Source organism: Berghia stephanieae, chromosome 4 (genome assembly GCF_034508935.2).
Source record: "Berghia stephanieae isolate SIO BIC M18660-M18661 chromosome 4, UCSD_Bste_1.3, whole genome shotgun sequence".
Lineage (NCBI taxonomy): Eukaryota > Metazoa > Mollusca > Gastropoda > Nudibranchia > Aeolidiidae > Berghia > Berghia stephanieae.
Window position 1 is genome coordinate 39,059,775 of NC_088363.1, and position 8,138 is coordinate 39,067,912.

Consider the following 8,138-nt stretch of genomic DNA (forward strand, 5'->3'; position numbering starts at 1 on the left):
ATGTGACCAAAACACAGCAACCCAATGGATAATCATAATCAAGTATAATTCAGAAACTGCTTCAGATACATCTATGAAATTTTTACATGCGGTAATTCAACATCTCTGTAATACATTGCAAACAGAAAAAGAATTATTTATTGAGAGAGAAAAGTATAGTTTAGAGCTGAAACAGCTGAGATCAAGGAAAAATAGATCACGACATGCAAATGAATGACATATTGTAATTGTAGTATTGGAAAAGTCAACAATAAAATATTTATTCACATGAAGATAGACCAAACATACCACTGAATCGGCGTCATTTAGTTGTTCACTTTGAACTTTTCAAAATGAAAATAGACCTCATAAAAGCAAAGATATGGACTGATAAATGTTTGAGGTGGTGTATTAAGTGTTTAAAAATATCGAAAATAGGTGATTCTAAAAACTTCCGCTCCCCGTTCCCCAAAATTGAACAGTCGCCCGTCAAAGACTGAAAAACGTCAAAATCAACGCTGTGATTATCCCCAGACACCTGTCTGGGGATAACGAATTTACATTCTCCCCAGACGCATATTTGAAACTCCGCTCTTTTAAACAATTATCCCCATGCCAGAATATGGAATGTTTCCAAATGCACATAGAAATAAGGAAAGTTTAATAAAATATCTATAAAAACATAAAATTAACCAACATTAAAATCAGTTGTTACTACATATACACACTATGCGTCGACTTCGAAGTGGCTGTCATGGCCGAATGGTTTAGTCGTCTGCCCTGGAAGTTTGACCAGAATCGACGTTGTGGGTTCGAATCCTGGTAACGTCACTTTTAAAAAAAATTTTTTTTAGATTCCAGTATTCCACCTTAGATTGCCTTCAGCATTAACCAACATTTGGTATTTACAGAAGTGACAATTTTTCTCCTGATAATTCATTTTCAAGAGTTTGATTTTATTTTTTTAATTGGCGAGGTCAAAAAATTATTAGTTACTATTATCATTAAGTGCAAGGCTGCATATCTTTCAAAACATAATTTCTTTGCTCATTATCTGTTTACAAATTCAAAACATAATCAAGAAATACATCTTTTATTTTTAATTCACTAAAGGACGGTATGAAGATACAGGATTACATCGTGTATTCATCAAAAGATTGTATTCTTAATGGAGATCCAATCTTGAGGTAGGTATTCCATTTAGTTCTCTCTCTCTCTCTCTCTCTCTCTCTCTCTCTCTCTCTCTCTCTCAAACCTTCTGTATCTCTCCGTCTCTCTCTATCTCTTTTTCTGTCTGTCTCTCTGTTGGCTTAGTTAACTGGTGAAGTAAAATACTAGCGAAAGAGTGAAAATGGAAATGCTTCATATGGGAACAAATCAGACAATGGACGTTTCGGGTACAAACCCTTCGTCAGCACAATACACAAATAAACGTGGAAAACAAATAAAATAGAATGAAAAATAACTTGTATCGCCTCAACCCCCCTCCCCCCTCCCCCCACCCCCCACTCCCCTTTTTAATTTTTTTTATTTTTTAATATTTTTTTTCTGTTGACGTTGTTGCTTTGTTTGTTTGTTTGTTTTTGTTTTTTTTGTTCTTTTGTTGTTTTTTTTCTCTTCTCTCCCCTCTTTTCTATCTATCTATCTATCTATCTATCTGTCTATCCATCTATCTATCTATTTATCTGTATTTTCCACTTTACTATTGCATCGCCATCTGATCGTTCGTATTTCCTTCGCGAAGATTCGACCTTCGCTCATCCAACAACCCCCCCACCTCCGCCGTGACTCTTTCACCTCGCCCTCTCCAACGCCCCCTACTGTTTCACAACAGCTTTCTACTACTACTACTATTACTACTATTACTACTACTACTACTACTACTACTACTACTACTACTACTACTATTACCACTTATATGTCTTTTATCTTCCATTATATCATAATAATCTTGCTAAACATCAACTAATTAAATAGATAAGGAATGGATAAATGAAAAAGATTTAAATATGAGGACACAAACAGTTGTAAACATAAATATTGGTGATCAATAATTAGATAGTGAAAAAAACAAAAGTCCCGTTATATGAAACTCATTGAATGCATTGTTTGGAAAGCACTGACAAGAGTCAGTTCAAAGAAAACGCATAGACTAAAATATATTTCAATTGCTCAAGGTAGTGAATATCAGTCAAAACTCACAGGTTACAGCAATTATTATTACTAATTTTAAGTTTAATTTAATACAAGCTGTTTGCAGGGCTTCTGACTGACAAGTTTCTAAAGATAACACTTACAACAATAAAATAAAAATAAAATTCCCTTTATTCATCCTATAGGGGAAATTTGTCTTTAGAGTCTATTCCAAGGGAATACTGGAATAACCCAGACGTCAGCCGCAGTGCTGCACTTCAAACTGAGCTTGGGCGAGGTGACTTGCTCAAGGCCACACAGCGCAGCCGGTATTCGAACTCGGGACCTTTGGGGTACAAAACAAAAACTGTACTACTGAGCCACACTTCCCCACCCAACTGAAACTGAAACAGTGATAAAGATCAATGTATCCTGCCAAAAACATGGTTTTAAAGAGTTCACAAGTGATAAAATTAATAAAACTGGCCCACCATTTAAAGAAACTGTGTCTCTATCCTTACTGTAAAATATTTTCTCGTCATTTATCTAACAACTACAAAGTAAAATTGCTTATAGTTATAGTAGTAGAATTCTTTTTTTACTAATGTTATATATTGAAATAATCAGGAGTTTGGTTTGATGAGTATAAACTCTCATAAGTGTCATAAGATCTGTCTGTGCTGCACGATTAATAGCCTTGTGCTATGTCTTCATTTAGAAGTTAGCTTTTGAGGCTCAACAGGGGAACAGAACTTGTCACATTGTTTTAGTAGTTAACCAGTTGAGCTATCGGGGTGAATGTAAAGATGATCTGAACGTTAGTTGTGAGACTGCATTTCTTTCAAAACATAACTTCTTGGATCACAACATAAACAAGAATAACGTTTTTTTTATTATTTTCTCAAGGATGGACAGGGTTGGATTGTGTATTCTTCATAGGACTGGAGCCTTCTCTTTGAGGTAGGAATGTCTGTTGGTCTTCTTTCTCTCTCTCCCTCTCTCTACCTCCCTCGCCCTCTTCCTCTCTCTCTCTCTTCTCTCTCTCTCTCTCTCTCTCTCTCTCTCTCTCTCTCTCTCTCTCTTTCTCTCTCTCTCTCTATCTGTGTGTTCCTCTTAGTGGGGACCTGTGCTTGTGTCAGGATGAGACATTTAGGTGATCTCAAACTAAGTACATTGATAGTGGCTCTACATCTACATCTGTTCCCTATTTGATCTCCCCTGTCTCCCTTTTTCTTGGGTGCTTTGATTGTAATTCTAGAAATTGTTACTATCCCACTTTCTTCCTTTTTACTGGCGCTGATATTACCTAAATGTGTGGCAAGCGCCGTAAAACGCTTAAAAACGAACATACTACCACTACTACAAGCACCACCACCATTACTACTGCTACTACTGCTACTGCTACTACTACTATTACTACTACTACTACTACTACTACTACTACTACTACTGCTGCTGCTGCTACCACTACTACTACTACTCTCTACTACTACTACTACTACTACTACTACTACTACTACTACTACTACTACTACTACTACTACTACTACTACTCTATATATCTCTAACTACTTCTACTACTACTACTACTACTACTACTACTACTACTACTACTACTACTACTATTATCTCTAATACTACTTCTTACTACTACTAATCAGTGATGCCAAAACTCCGGTCTCACCGGAAAAAAACTCTGGTCGGGGGCCAAAAATTTCGGTAGCGGGCAACTTCCGTCAAATTCCGGTGAGGTCAATTTGTTCCAAGGATACCCCCCCCCCCCCCTTCCAAACACTTCATCATCATCACTGCCACTAATATTACAACCATCGTCACTACTACTACAACCACAACCACCACATCATCATCACCGCTACCACTACTACTACAACCACCACCACCACATCATCAACACTTCCACTGCTACTACAACTACCACCACCACCACATCATCACTACAACCACCACCACTACAACATCATCATTACTACCACTACTACTACAACTACCAGCCCCACCACAACCACCACATCATCATTACCACTTCTACTACTGCAACCACCACCACCACATCATCACTACCACTACTACAACACCACCACCACCACCACATCATCTTTACCACTACTACTACTACAACCACCACCACTACATTATCATCACTACCACGACTACTACTATAACCACCACATCATCATTATCACTACTACTACAACCACCACATCATCATTACCACTACTACTACAACCACACACACCACCTCCAACCACCACCAACCATCATCACTATCACTACTACTTCAACCACCCCCACCACATCATCATCACTGCAACTACCACTACTACTACAACCACCACCACATCATCATTACCACTACTACTACAACCACCACCACCACATCATCACTACCACTACTACTACAACCACCACCACCACATCATCATTATTACTACTACTACAACCACCACCACTACATCATCACAACCACTACTACTACAACCACCACTACCAGATCATCATCACTATCATTTGTACTACAACCACCACCACATCATCATCATCACTACCACTACTACTACAACCACCACCACCACCACCACATCATCATCACTACCATTGCTACTACGACTACCACCACCACATCATCATCACCACAACTACTACTACTACTACAACAACCACCACTGCAACATAATCATTACTACCACTACTTCTACAACCACCATCACCACATCATCACTACCACTACTAATACAACTACCACATCATCATTACCACTTCTACTACTACAACCACCACCACCACATCATCACTACCACTACTACTGCAACCACCACCATCACCACATCATCATTATCACTACTACGACTACAACCACAACCACTACATTATCATCACTACCACGACTACTACTACAACCACCACATCACATCATCATCACTACCATTTGTACTACAACCACCATCACCACTAACATCAACATCACGACCACAACACTACAACCACTATGCCACCACCACATCATCATCACTACAACTACTACTTCAACCACCACCACCACATCATCATCACTACCACTACTACTTCAACCACCACCATATCATCATCACTGCCACTATTACTACAACCACGAACACCACCTCATCCTCACTACCACCAGTATACTACAGGAAACCATGGGATTGTATTTGGCAATGTGTTTATGTAACATTCCAATTCCTTTCTCTTGTGTGCGGAAATTCCTCTTTCGGCATTGATATTCCTATGAGTGGTGTCTGAAACTCCTGTGAGCCAAATTTAAAGTTGGCGTCTCTGACTACTACTACTACCTACTACTACTACTACTACTACTACTACTACTACTACTACTACTACTACTACTACTCTCTACTACTACTACTACTACTACTACTACTACTACTACTGCTGCTGCTGCTGCTACTGACTCTACTGCTCCCTACTACTACTACTACACTACTCCTACACTCCTCTCCTACTACTCCTCCTCCTCCTCCTCCTCCTCCTCCTCCTCCTCCTCCTCCCCCTCCTCCCCCTCCCCCTCCCCTTCCTCTTCCTACTACTACTACTACTACTACTACTACTACTACTACTACTACTACTTCTTCTTCTTCTTCTTCTACTTATTCTAACATCTAATACTACTACCACTATCAACACCACATCATCGTCATCATCAACATCATCATCACTACTACTACTACTACTACTACAATCATCACCACCACTCAGCACTGCTACTGCAAACGCCACCACGACATCATCATCATCAATACCACTGCTTCTACAGCTATCATCACCACATCAACACTACTGCCACTACCACTACAACCACCATGACATCATCACCACAATTACTACTAAAACCACCATTATACAGCATTACCACCACTGCAACAACCACCACCACCACATTATCATTAATAAAACTTTGCTTACAACCACCACCACCACCACATCATAATCACTACCATCGTTATTACAATTAGCTCCTCCAGATCATCATCCTACAACTTTTACTACAACCACAACCACCACATCATCATAACTAATACCACCAGTACAACCACCTACATATCATCACCACACCACGACCACTGCACATCACCACAACTACAACCACTACTACCAACACATTATCATCACTACCACTACTACCACAACCACAACCACCCCATCATCATCACTGAAACCACAACTATCACATCATCAATACCAGTACGACTACAACCGTCACCGCCACATCAACCTTTCTACCACTACTACTACAACCACCACCGCCACTCATCCTCCTCTCTACAACCACCACCACATCATCATCACTAGTGCTATAGCCACCACCATTAACACCACTACCACTGCTATTACTACAACCACCGCCTCCACATCATTATCACTACTTCCAATACAACTACAATTACAAGCACATTATCATCATACCACTACTACTACAAATGCAGTTAACTCCACCTCATCATCACTACAACTACTACTACATGCACCAAAACATAATCTTCACTACAAATACAACCACTGCTACCACATCATCATCACTACTACTACTACTACTACTACTACTACTACTACTACTACTACTACTACTACTACTACTACACTACACTACTACTACTACTACTACTACTAAGACAGGAGGTAAATATTTTCATCGAGGCAGTAATTGCAAATAATAGCGTGCAATATGTGTTTTGATCATCTTTTTTGTGCACCATGAATGATATCAATCAATGTCATATTGTAGGTGTTAAATAGGCCTCTCACAAAATAGTATGTATATAATACTAAGACTAGGCCTCTCACAAAAGATTATGTTTATTATACTAAGAACAGGCCTTTTATAAAATATTATGTATATACTGAGACTAGGCCTCTCACAAAATATGTATATACTAAGACTAGGCCTTTCACCAAATAGTATGTATAACCTAAGACAAGTTCTCTCGCAAAATAGTTTGTATATACTAAGACTACAAACGACTTAGTTGAAGCAAACCTTGAAAATCTTGAAAGATAGAAAGCCCCAGGATTAGACAAGAATCAACAAAAGTTGAACTAGATGTGAAGTCAAAGAACTGATTTTTTTTTCCCTGCATTTTATGATCTGTTACTTTTTGTTACAGATATTTGACGTCATCAAGCTCCAGGAATCGAGATTGGCCATATGTGGGCGGTAGGGGCGGTGGCCAGCAGGGATGGTGAGGTCATGGAGGATGATTGTGGTATTCAGCGGAGTAATGGGATGGGTTATATTGGAGGGCCCCGGGGATTGTAATGGCAGTGATCAAGATGTTGGAGGAGTTGTTGGTGGCGAGGTGATGATGGAGATGTAGATGGTGGAGCAACAATAGTGACATTGTTGGTGAAGGTGGCATTGTTGGGTGACGGGATGATGGAAATCATGATGGGAGGGTTGTGGTGGTGAAGGGATGATGATGGGTGATGATGATGGCAATGGTTGTGAAGGGAGGTTATGGTGGAGGAAGTGATGATGGTGGTATTGGTGGGGTTGTAGTGATTGTGATGTAGAGATTGTGTTCGTCGAGGAAGGTGGTGGTGGGTGGAAGTTGTGGGGAGGATGAGGATGCTGGAGGTAGATTCAGTGATAAAGTGAAGGTGGTGGTGTGGTTCTGGACTTGGGTTTGAGTTGATTCCAACTGGTTAGGGCCGGGTGAGTTACATTCGTGTTCTTTGTTGACAAGATGATTGTGGTTGGTCTTCGCATGGATTTGAAATACAGATAAGTGTGCTTCTACCGGTGGGGGTGTAGTTGTTTGTGTTTCATGTCCATACCCAAGTGCAGTAGGCGGACTGGAGGCCTACAGGAAGCCCGAATGTGTTTGGGCAGAATGTTGATTTACAATTGTCTTGAAGACGGGGATAGGGATGTGATTTGTTTGACTCTTTCTGGATGGGTCACCTTGATCCTGGGTTTGGAACTGTGCCATTTACTGGATCTTTATTGTTGAACCTGCTTCTATCATTTTCGCCAA

At 39.9% G+C, this 8,138-nt stretch overlaps 1 long non-coding RNA gene across 1 annotated transcript in view; it reads left to right on the top strand.

Annotated features, from left to right (window-relative positions):
• The window catches only part of LOC144972005 (uncharacterized), a 7,873-nt gene extending 361 nt beyond the window's left edge, over positions 1–7,512 (top strand). The window contains exons 2-4 of the long non-coding RNA XR_013645229.1: positions 1,093–1,166; positions 3,019–3,072; positions 7,269–7,512. This is a non-coding gene — a long non-coding RNA (uncharacterized LOC144972005). The remainder of the gene's footprint in view (positions 1–1,092; positions 1,167–3,018; positions 3,073–7,268) is intronic.
• The last annotated feature ends 626 nt before the right edge of the window (positions 7,513–8,138 follow it).